This window comes from Glycine max, chromosome 10, assembly GCF_000004515.6.
Source record: "Glycine max cultivar Williams 82 chromosome 10, Glycine_max_v4.0, whole genome shotgun sequence".
Taxonomy (NCBI): Eukaryota; Viridiplantae; Streptophyta; class Magnoliopsida; order Fabales; family Fabaceae; genus Glycine; species Glycine max.
In genome coordinates, this window is record NC_038246.2 from 29,370,326 (window position 1) to 29,383,668 (window position 13,343).

The window sequence follows — 13,343 nt, forward strand, 5'->3', positions numbered from 1 at the left end:
TTAGCCCTTGTATTTTAGGGAACCTAGACTAGTTTTGTATTAGGGGTAGTTTTGTATTTTTACATGAATTAAGTGAATATTTGATCCGTATGTTGGGAAATAAATTTAATTGAATTGGGAGAAGCCCAATGCAATTAAATTTTAGAGGGGGAGGTGAGCATTTGCTTGCTACACCCTATTGCCACATCATATAGTTACACTTTGTGCATGTCCTTCATGTTTTACATTCTTCATGACACCTAAGCACACTTAGTGGAGAATTTTGAACTTGATCTTGGATTAGTGGGCTGAACCATAGCTAAAATTCACTAATCATCCATAAATTCAATTTCAAATTCAAGTGAAATTTGAATAGAAATTCAAAATTTCCTCCAATTTTGTGTGACACTTAGGCTATAAATAGAGGCCATGTGTATGCATTTTTTCAACTTTGATCATTTGAGAATTACACTTCAAAGTTCAAACCTCATTTGAGGCATAAAATTTCGTGCTCTTTCTCTCCTTCTCCCTCCACTCATCTTCTCCTATCTTCAAGCTCTTATCCATGGCTTCCTATGGTGGTGAGCTTGTTCTTGACTCATCTTCTCCTTGAAGTGGTGTTTCCAATCATCTTTCTTCTTTCTCCATTCCACTTCCATTGAACTTCAAGAAGCAAAGGACTCCATTGTCGAAGAAGATCCAAAGCCTACAAGCTCCACACGGAGCTACATCTGCATAAGGCTCTTAATATTTGAAAAGTATCCTGGTGGGACTTTGACCTGGCGCAGACACTGACAAAAACTGATCTTCTTCTTTCTGGACAAAGTATGACAAGCTGGAGGCAAATATATTTTTTTACCATCAGACCTTGGATGCAATTGCAATCGTATACCCATCTCAGCTAGATCTTGACGAGTATTCAAACCATCTTTCATCTTGCCTTGAATGTTAAGGAGCATCCCAATGACACTATCACATACATTTTTCTCCACACGCATAACATCAATACAATGTCTAACATCTAGATCATACCAATATGAAATATCAAATAAAATCGACCTCTTCTTCCATATGCAAGTCTTACTTTTTTCTTTCTTTTGAGTCTTTCCAAATATAGTATTCAGGTGTTGAACCCGCTGGAAGACCTAGTCACCAGTTAATGGTATCGGTGTAGTTTCATGCTTTTGACTTCCATTAAATTCTTTTTTCAATTTCCTGTGATGCGGTTTTAGTAAACGTCGATGCTAAGTGTACACTATTTTTCTACCATGTTTCAGTTGTATGTAGCTTATGTCTTCTTCATAGATGAGGCATGCACAATGACCCTTAACACTATAACCGCTCAAATGAAAGTCTCATTTCAAAACCCATTAAACACTAAAACCCCCTCATCCCATAACTTTGTCAAGTCTTCAATCAATGGACAGAGATAAACATCAATGTCATTTCCTGGTTGTCTTAGGCCCGATATCATCACAGACAACATCATGTATTTTCACTTCATGCACAACTAAGGAGACAAATTGTAAACTACTAGCAAAACTGGCCAAGAATTGTGTTGAGTGCTTAAACTGCCATATGGATTTATTCCATCAATGGCTAGTCCAAGCCTAAGATTTCTTGTCTTTTTGCCGAAATCCGGATACAAACGATCAATCTTCTTCCACTGGGAGGAATCAATCGGATGATAGAGCATTCCATCGCAGTTTCTCCCATTTGCATCCCATGTAAGGTCTTTTGCATCATCTGCATTAGCAAACAGACGCTTAAACCTTGGAATGATGGGAAGATACCACAACACCTTCACTGGGGGGCCCTTCTTTGAGTTTTCGTCACTATTACACTCGTCATCATCCTTCACTTTGTAGCGTGACACCCCACACCTAGGGCATTTAGGCATTTCTTGAAATTTATGTCTGTACAGTTTAAAATCATTCGGGCAAGCATGAATCTTCTGATACTCCATACCCATCGGATACAGTATCTTCTTGTCCTGATAGTAACTTTTAGGCAACATGTTTTCCTCTGGAAGTATTGTGAACAATTTGAAGCAGTGAACTAAAGCTTTTGTCACTCCACCCATATTTGGCCTTCACATTAACTAGACTTAACACCACCAAAAATAACGTCAAGGAATTCTTACACCCTGGATACAAAGGCTTCTTTGAATCAGTTTGCAATGTATCATACATAGGGCATGTGCTTGCTGAAAAGACTCTTTTCCAAGGTCCCGAATCATATCCTCCAAGCGATCTCTCTTTTCTACATCAAATGGTTTAGATTGGGACCCACTCTGCATGTCTGTCAATTCACCATGCCATATCCATATTGTATAATTCTTCTTAATCCCATCACACAATAGATGCTCTTGTATATCATCGAGTTTTTATCATCTCCCGTTCAAACAATCTATGCACGGACAAAAACATTTCTCGTTTTCATTTGGTCGACTTCTTTCCGAAGCGAATTACAAGAACTATTTCACGCCTTCCACATATGCAGGGCTCATGTGACTTTCATTCATCCAACTTCGATCCATCTAAATAATAACTTTGTGATACTCTGAAAGTTATTCGATGCATGAAAATCTCACTTTTTCACTGAAGGTGTGGCCCTATCCCATTCAGAAAGACATTTTCTATGGTATATTCATACGTCAAGGTTAAGCTTATTTTGTTAAATTTGACGAAATTTCGGCAGCATTTTGCATTGATCTCTAAGTACACCACATGAAAGCGATGACATTAATTCCCCGACAATCAAGTATGCACTCATAGAACAACTAGAAATGCATTGTTTCAAAATTTCATCAAATTCAACAAAATAATCTTAACCTTAACGCATGAATCTACCAAAAAAATATGACTCTTCCCAAACTGTCCAAACAGACAATTCAAGATTCAATACAATGATTAATGCAAATTGTCTGCAAGAATCAATGTATTCAATCTCAAACGGGAATCTAAGGTTCACTCATGATGAACAAAAGTTGTATATAAAGCAAAGTACATTAATGACACACAACAACATACAAAACCATTCGTAACAAAAATAACCATAAAAATTTTATGAAAAACTTCCATACCTGTAATGATGATTAGTATAGTGTCTAGCAACAAATATGGTGATCACGATGCAAACAAGACAAATAGTGCCTACAAATTAAATATTTCAATGCTGAGTGAGATATAACACAAACTTCGATATATCAATAAAATTTGATCATATGAGCTGCTTGTATTGCTGTCAGGACTCTTACCAAATCCACAACTTGAAACTTCAGTTCTGTTAGTTTAGTATGTATGTTACATTATTTTTGTTTTCTCTAAACTGCAACTAATGATCTACAATTTCATTTTGTACCAATCTATTTCAGAGATTTTATAAATTATTGTGATTGAACTAATTTTTTTTGTCATTTTTCTACAGCCTCAACACCATTGCAACTCTCTATACGATACCCTTTGGAATTGGTGTTGCAACAAGGTTGCATCATAGACATACTCATTGTTCATAGTTTAAATGTTACACTAGTACCCAACTGTCTTGAGCATGCATCTAAACTAATTATCTTTTCTTCTCTTTGATTACAGCACAAGGGTTTCAAATGGATTAGGAGCTGGGAATTCACATGTTGCACGTGTTGTCGTGTTAGTAGCAATATCTCTTGCAGTAATTGAGACAAGTATAGTAAGTACAACACTCTTCACCTGTCGCAATGTTTATGGTTATATTTTCAGCAATGCGAAGGAAGTTGTTGATTATTGTCGCAACCTACCTTTCAACAGGAAGGCGAGGCAAAAAAAAAGCCCGTTCGTCTCCTAGGGAGAAAATGAGTGGAGTCGCCACCAATGTTTATTCAAGGAAAACATTAGAAAAACCAAAAAGGGGTCTGCGAATTTTGAAGATAAGGGTTCGAGAGTTGTTTATGCATGGGGGAGGTATTAGCACCCCATGTGCCTGTTACAAGGGACGACAACCTTTAATTGAGTGTGCGCAACGTGACTTCAGAATTATTTACTTTATCCTTTTTATATTTTTTTATATTTTTTTTTAGGGGGTCGACAAGGGGGCTGCCCTTGCTCCTATGTATCCTCAGGTGCAATGAGGAATTCAGACCTACGTAGTTCTTTAAGTTTGAATGTTCGTGTGTTAAATTGATTTTTATATTTTTGAAAGATTCATTTTAATTGCGAACAAAAAGTCGTTTAAGGTGTTGGACCTCAAAATGATGTTTTAAATTTTGAAAAGCGGAGAGAATCGTTAAGGTAGATAAAAAGAAGTTAGTTATGAGTTGGTTTTATCTTGGTTTTGTTTATTAACTTTCAATCTTTTTAAAGACACTTTACAACACTAGTGATCGGTTAATATTGAACTTTACAAATAAAAACAAGATCGCCGATGATAGATGGAGGAAATGAATATGCACAAAACAACAAGGGGCACCCTTAAGGATGCAGAGAACACATTCGAATCTTAAAAACAAAACTAACTGACGGTCGCATGAAAAGCACCGAACAAGGAACCACATAGAGATTCATCATAGTCGCAATTTGGCAGTGCTTCAACTTCGTTTCCTCTTCTTTCTTCTTCTTCTCTCTCAATTCTCTCAATTCCCTCAAGCACTGAACCTTGGAACTTCTCCTTGGCCTCCCTAGCATACCTATTTATAGGAAAATGGGCACTTAGGGCAATGGCTAGCCTGGGCGAGCTAGGGTCCATGAGACTCAATGAAAAAACCTTTTTGCCCATTTTAATGGTATTTTTTGTATTCCTGATTGAAACACTGAATGGTTCCTTGCTTTGCACTGTAACTGGCTTTCAACATCGTAAGTCGACTAGCAAGGATCAAAAGATCAACAAACAATAGTCTCCGGATAAAATTAGGGTATGACAATTATGTCACTATCATGGCTCCTCTTGTATGTATATTTGTTATATTAGACAACATACAGGGTGTTCCAATCGAACACCGTTCACTTAACCTTCCTAAAATGATTCTTAGCTCAAACACAAATTAATATAGCAGCAAAGATCTTTGAGTTCCAGTCAGCTAATGGTATATGAAACAAATACTTGAATGTAGTAAAAAAACTCTTAATTTTTGTTTTTGTTTTTTGGTGTTTAGTTAATCCTAAAATTTAGGTCCAAAAGTGGAATGCAATAGCAAGCAAAGTGAAATATTTACAATTTAGCCAAAAATATGTTGTCAACACTCAACACCATATAATACAGAGTTTAGGATTTGTCATACTTCTAGAATCCTAAGAAAGAAAATTCAATGTTCTCATATGATACCCTAAATAAATGTATGCATTTAAAGACCCAAATAGGAGTTCCCGATTGTCATTGATGCAATCCATTGGAGCCTCCAAGGTGTGTCATTGCAGTCTAGGAATATCAGGAACCTGTTCAACGATCCATCCTCATCAAGAAGCAACTCTGCCTTGTGATGACAAGTATGGAATTTATTTTGTTTAAGGAGGTCAACACAAGGTACATAATTTGTAAATTCACATAAGGCCATGATGTAACCTTAATTAACCTTAAAGGAAAACTTAGTACACCTTATTTGCCCCACAAATGTATCTATGTAGAAGGTTTTAATGGCCACTAGACACATGGCTGATTACATGTGTCTTGACTCAAGTATGAATCTGATAACTACTAGTTCGATGATCAGAGAAAGAATGAATGAAAAGATAGGACTTTAGTGATGAAATCTCCCTTAGCATTGGATGGGTGACAAACCCAGGTTATGAAAAGAAAGAATGAATACAAGTAGTTATTGTAAGGATTTTGAAACACTGACATCTTTCCCTCCAAAACTTGATCACAAACTAAATAGAATACCTTCAATCTTCTCTCATTATTTAAACCTATCCACTCAACAATAACATAATACCTTAGATTTTCTCTCATTAACAATAACTAACTCTAACCCCTTCAACTAACAGTAACAGAAACCAACTCATAGGGCTTGCCTAACACAATCCTAGTTCTTCACATTAACAAGGAAAATAGATATACATAAATTTAACCAGTAAGAATGTAAAACCCAAAACACAGTAGATAAGCATACGTTACTTTAAGGGCATAAAAAACTAACTTGAAGATAGATATAAAGATGATTGTTAAGTAATATGCAATTTTGGCTATCCGAAATTTCTTGTCAGCGTTAAGTAACCTAAACACTTCAATAACATCAATGAGATGCGTCTATTTGATGTACCTGAATCATTGAAATGGAACAATAATGAATTGAAAAGCAAACATAAACTATGACAAATACAACTTAGTTGGGTGCATTTAACTTATCAAATATAGGAAGATTGTTGGGGCTAGACATTTTGCAGCTTCTGCTATAAAACTAAATTTAACTTATCAAACTTCTTTTCTTATATGAACAAGGAATTTAGGCATTTGATCATCATTATTGATCTCAAACACCTAAAAACACCTAATAAAAGATGCATGTTCAGACATACATTAGTCCAATTCTAGGCCTGTAGTTCACAATGTTAATTACTTACATTGTTTGGAACCATTATTAGGCATTCGTTTAGCTATTATTTTTCACATGTTTATTATCTATAAAACATTATCCTACTATAAATAGCTAGTAGCTACTAGAATATCTATGCTAGACCTTAGGACAAATTTCCTGCATTTGTATAGGAAATTTTTTGTAAATAAACAAGGCCACAAGCATACATTTTTAAATTAAAAGAGTTGAACTTTCAATTGGATGGGTGGGCATATATAAAAGCCTTGTTGGTGAGGTCACTATTCATTTCAGGGTCGTTTCCTATGATTAATGAAAAGAAAGGTTCCTGTCTTATGGCCCACATCCAATATAGAGGGAGATCAATTCACTATGGTGTTGTGAATTTGTGACACAGCCATATCTAATTTAATGGTCTTTGGTGCATTGGTTTCCAACCTAGGTTGATCCAATGAAAAAGTTGATTACATTCTTCTCTAACATCTTTTCTTTCATTGTTTGTTTTTTTGTCTAGCATATAATAATAGGAGCTGGTGGTAACCAAGGGAGACCTACATAAGACATTAGTTGGGGGCATTACTCATCACAGAAACTGAAAGCTTACTATGAAAATAAAGTATTTACTGGGAGCACAACTTAACAAAGCATCTTCTTTTAAATGTGTTTGAATCCCCATATTACTTTAGTGTAGGTCAAACATTTTGAAAGGAGAAAAAGGATAACTAATAATATAAATACATAGCTACACTAATTCTTAATATCATCATTAGATCAGTTATCAACTTATTATTATTAGGTTTTCTTTGGCTAGCCTCTATTTCTCTATTTAGGCAATTGATACCAGTCCAAAGAAGCAATTAGTGGGATATATATAGCTTAACTTAAGTTAAAACAAGACAGATACGCGATGTGATTGTGCAAATAAAGAAAGCCTCACTCTTGAAAAGCATGTCTTTCAAGAAGCTATAATTGAAAAAAGATTCATCATTTGAGAATGTGGCTTATCCCTTGAGTTGTTAGACCAACTTTGCATTCGTACACAAAACAAGGTAATGGATACATGCATAAATGAGCAGCTTTAGTTTGACCACTCCACAACATGGAACAAAATTAGATACACAATGATGAAAGAAACAGATGAAAGGAGCCAAGACATTAAACACGATGTGTGTATCTTAGCATAACAAAGGTAGAGCCTTAACTTAGATGGCTTTGATGGTATTCTCTGCAACAAATATTTCCAAGCAAATAACTTTACTTTCAACCGCACACACTTGTTCCAAAAAAAATTTTCAAAAACAATTTCATACAAACTAGATTAACAATGTTTATACTCCCTAGCGTGCTTTCGTGCTATAAAGACAAGAGACGGAGTTTCGAAAAGTACCTAAGACACCCTATGTATGCACAAAATCTGCAGGCTCAGCAACACAACCCTATCTAGCTAGTGCTAGCCCCTCTCATTGGGCAATTATTTGCTACATTCATAATCAGAAATACAAGAGACAAGAGACGCAATTTCAAAAAGTACCTGAGACAGAGTCGCGAAAGGTGGCGAGTTGTCAACGTCTCAATAAGGTTGCAAAGACAAAGAGATACAGTAACGAAGAAGAAGCTTAGATAGAGAAGAAGAAAGCGCGAGCAAAATAGGGCTCGCGTTCTAATATTTTTAAATGTAAGCCCAACATCGGTTTTCAATAAAAAAAAACCAATGTTAATCAAATGATGTTAACATTAACATCGGTTTTTTGGAAGAAACCGATGTTAACTTATCATACGCTAACATTGGTCTTCTGAAAACCCGATGTTAACTAACCGATGTTAACATCGGTCTTCTAAAAAACTGATGTTAACTAACTGACATTAACATTGGTTCTTGAAAAACCAATGTTAACGAAGTAATATTAACATCGGTTTTTCAAGAACCAATGTTAACGAATACACATTATTTACAATTATGTCACCGCGTTTATGTTCACATTGGTTTTGTCAAAAACCGATGTTAAGCTGGCAATGTTAAATCTGCATTTTCTAGTAGTGTTGTTATAATAGCGTAACAACCTTATAGATAATTCACTAGTACTAGATAAACGGGTACCTGCAATTTGATAAGAGGATAATAACAATATTATTAAAATTCAAATCTATTGTCAGCGCTTACTGGCCTAATAGCCTAGCTATTAAGAGAGTTGCATTCGTGCTTCTATACTAAGGTTAATAAGGAGGGCTGGCGTGTATATCTTATCTCCACGTCACCTGCTGTTAGTCGTCTTTTACGACTAATTTTTGTATAGAAAAGTTTCCAAAATGTAAATAAATCTCCTAATTTATGGTTATTTTTTGGTAGGATTGTAAATATTTCTAGCTTAGTTTTCATTTGTGCTCAGTAGAAGCCTTCCTATTGAATTTAATGTAAATTTCACTTTAACTTCAGGTAAAAAGGAGAAAATTATGAAGGTTCAAAAAGTGTTGTCTCGCTAAGCCTGAACCATGCGCTTAGCGAGACCAAACCGCTAAGCGAGACAGCAGTGGCTTAGCGCATGAGGATAAGCCTGAAGAGAGTTCTTCCACACCAACACTCGCTTAGCACGTATGCAGCTCGCTAAGCGAGGCGGTTGTCTCTTCTCTGCTAAGTGCAAGATTGGCGCTAAGCCAAATATCACTTACTCGTGCTAAGCGCCAGAATGGCGCTAAGCATGCCTTCGAGGTCAGAAAGCCCTTTTTAAGCCTGATTTGCACAGAGAAAAAAAGGAGAGAGTGTGACGACGTGAAAGAGGTCTGAATTGACTGCGAATTGTGTGCAGAGAACAGAGGAAAAGTTGAGCAAGGAAGCAAAGGTACTAACTTTTAGGTAGATGCTAGGTTTTAGAGTGTAGGGAAAAGTAAAGAGTTTAGGGAAAAAGAAGACAAACACAATATTTATACTGGTTCGGCCACAACCCGTGCCTATGTCCAGTCCCCAAGCAACCACCGGTTCTTGAGACTTCCTTTAACCTTGTAAAATCCTTTACAAGCAAAGATCCACAAGGAATGTACCCTCCCTTGTTCTCTTTAAACAACCAAGTGGATGTACCCTCCACTTGAACTGATCCACAAGAGATGTACCCTCTCTTGTTCTCAGTATTACAACCCAAGTAGATGTACACTCTACTTGTACCACAAAGGATGTACCCTCCAATGTGTTAAGACCAAGAATTCTTAGGCGGTTAGTCCCTTGAATCTTTGTAAGGGGAAACAAAAGATATCTCAGGCGGTTAGTCCTTTGAAATCTTTTGTTTAAAGGGAAGAGAAAGAATTAAAAGAATTATCGGGTGGCTAGTCCTTTGAATCTTTTGGCAAGAGGGAGAAGGAAGAATCAAAATAATTCTCAGGCGGTTAGTCCTTTGAATCTTTTGGCAAGAGGGAGAAGGAAGAATCAAAAAAATTCTCAGGTAGTTATTCCTTCGAATTCTTCTGGCAAGAGAGAGAAGGAATGAAGAAAAAGAATAGCACAAGTTTTTGGCCAATGAACTTTTCTTGAATAAAGAAAGTATTGAATAAAAACTTTTAGAAGAATGCTTTGAATGAATGAAAGAAATTTGAAAGTTGTCTCTTTAAAATTCGTGCCATGGTCACATATTTATAGTCATTTGATGACTCAAGTTAAAAGTTTATGACTCTTGACAATTTCTTTAAAACTAGTCACTTTTTAAAAGTTGTGACTCTTTTGAAAACTAGTCACTTTAAAAGTTGTGACTCTTTTGAAAACTAGTCACTTAAAGGTTGTGACTTTTGAAAAAATCTTCAGAAACAAGTCACTTTAAGAATTGTGACTTTTGGTAATTTATTTTTTCAAAATAAGTCACTGGTAATTGATTACCATTGTAGTGTAATCAATTACACATCAACAGATGTGACTCTTCATGTTTAAATTTGAAAACCAATGTTTAGAAACACTGGTAATCGATTACAAGTATTGTGTAATCGATTACACAAGTTTGAAATGATTTGAAAATGTTTTATCACAAGTTGTGACTCTTGAAATTTGAAATCTAACATTTTAAAACATTGGTAATTGATTACATGCTCATGGTAATCGATTACAGCTTTGTAAATCAGTTTGAAAAGAATGTTGGCTACTGGTAATCGATTACTGCCTTCTGGTAATCGACTACCAGAGAGTAAAACTCTTGGTAAAAGATTTTTCTTTGAAAAATTCTCTTGAACAAAATTGTGCTATTCAATCTTTTCTTTTGAAAAAATCTTTTTATACTTATCTTGATGCTTTTCTTGAAGTTCTTGTACATCTTGAGTCTTCTCTTGAATCTTGATTCTTGATTGAACGACTCTTTGATTCTTGAAACTTGCTTGACTCTTGATTCTTGACTTGAGTCTTCATCAAAATAAACTTGGAAAGCTTTGCTTCCACATGATCTACTAAATCCTCCTCAATGGTGGATTCTTGAACAAATATTGTAAAAAAAATATATATTTTTAGTATTCATGTAATTTTTCTTTCAAACAACTTGCACTTTAATTTTCTGTTATGGGAATATTTATTTCAGTTATGGAAATATTGCACTTTAATTTTTCAGTTATTTTTCTTCCAGATTCTTCCTTGCGCTTAGCCGAGGAATGTTGCGCTCAGCGGATAGCTCGCTAAGCCAGTAGATTGGCTTAGCGAGAGGGTGAAAATCAGCACTTAAAAACTTGCCTAATTATCCTAAAATTGAGAGGAAATGATTATTAAATACACAAAATTGGAGTACTACGTATTTATTACCTATCTTTAAAAAAAAGTAATTATAACACTACAAAATAACCATAAATTGGAGGAGTTTGATACAATTTACACAAGTTTTATACACAAAAGTTAGTCGTATTCACCGACTAACAACTCCCCCAAATTTACAATTTTGCTTGTCCTCAAGCAAATAAAGAATAGTTCACTGGTCCCCAAGTGACAATAACATGCAGTGACTATGTACAAAGGTGTATGCAACAAAAGTTACTGATTGCATGATAAAAGAATGAAGCAAAATGTCCTCATCACTTGTCTTTTACAAGGCATGCAGTTATCCAAAGAGAAGAATAAAATGTAACCTGAACAATTAGATGAAGTTAGGCATAAGACAGATATCAAGGAAAGTAGCTTAAACCACAGTCTCACGGCCACTGCTTCACTTATGCACAAGTGTTTAAGTTATTCATTAATAACAACTAGCAAGAGGTCCAATCTTTGCACTTCATCTCATGCCATAAAGTCAAAAATGTATAAACAGAATCAGAACGACTTTCCTAGGCTTGTAGTGAGGCTTGGCTACAAAAATTCATTGGTTTTTTTTCTAGGATTCAAAGGCTTAGATTCTAAGAGAGCACAAATCCTAGACTTATCCAAGTGATCTTTTTTTTAATACAATTAGCTTGCTCACTAGCTTTTCACTTTCATTTGCTTTTGACCTTATTACATCAGCACACATTTCCTTTGATTGCTTTCTTTTTCTTTTTTTTTTTTTTTTTGTAACACGCAACTTATGTGTTGTGTGTGTTGATGTTTTATCTCTTTCTTTGCATCCCAATTAGTTCCACTCCCCCAAATTTAGGGTAAATTTGCCTTGAACCATATGCTATCCTAGAATCTAAACAAGGTAATTGGAGATAATCATTCAGGTTCAGGGTTCAATTATTGACAAAATCATTCAGCTCACAAAGGGTGACAATGATACAATTATAATTCAACGTAAGCTTTTTGGTCAAAAGGCTTGTGTATGCACAATCATGACCTTCATCATGTCCTCATTTATACATTTTATTCTAAAATTCAGAGATTGATGCAAAGATTATTACTCACAGGTAGTCGTTCACTCACAGTTTAAGTTCACACTCTCACCGGTTTTGGTTCAAGCTTTTATTTCACAATCAATCTGTCTACTGACTAACTATTCTAATTGCAAGTTCTCATTCTTGTTCTTTCTTTGTCTAACATACACACTTGCTCAAACTCAAGAAAAGAAACATAAACTTCATCACAATCATGCATTCAATTCAAAACCAAATTGATCAAGGCCGTACCCGAATCAAATAAACATGATAATGCAGTAACTAGGAAGTGATCCTAGGTCGTTTCCCAACGAGCAATGATAAACCAAATTTTCATAATATACTTGCAGTAACAATAACGATTGGGGGGGTTTGTTTGTTTTGTGATTTAAGGAGCAGAACAAGTAAACTGGAATACGAAACTAATAATAATAAAAATGGGTTGTTTCCTCTAATTCAGAAGCCATTCTCTTATCCTGGGTTATGGAGAATTCGTCCCTAACAGTAACCACTTAATCCAACCCTATTTCAATTTACTAAGCGAAAATCAACCTAGGGTTGTCAATACGTGATTAGGCACCACATACACCAGTTAGCCCTTCGTCCATTAAGCATGAACGCAAGTTAGGCTCAGAGGCAATTAATCGAACACAAAGCATGCACTGATTAATGTTCACGAATTTGGGTTAACTGGTGAAGGGAAAACTGCCAGGGAACCACATTATAAACGAAACCTCAAAGAGAGTTGGGCTTCTTCCTCAGAAGGAAACAACACCAGAATAATTAGCCTTCCATAGATTCAAACAAAAAACGTAAATGAAACATGAAGCAGAAACGTAAATAACGGAAACGTAAATGAGACAGAAACGTAAATGAAAACAGAAACGTAAATGAAAGTAGAAGAAGAAACAAGAACGAAATTGTAATTAGAAGCAGAAAATGGGAAATTGCATTAAGAACGAAAACAGTAGCATTAGAATAGAAAGAACTTAAAACCCTAAACAAAGCTCTGAATAATGAATGGCATAACAGAATGCCTTGCACGAATCCCAAGGTTGCT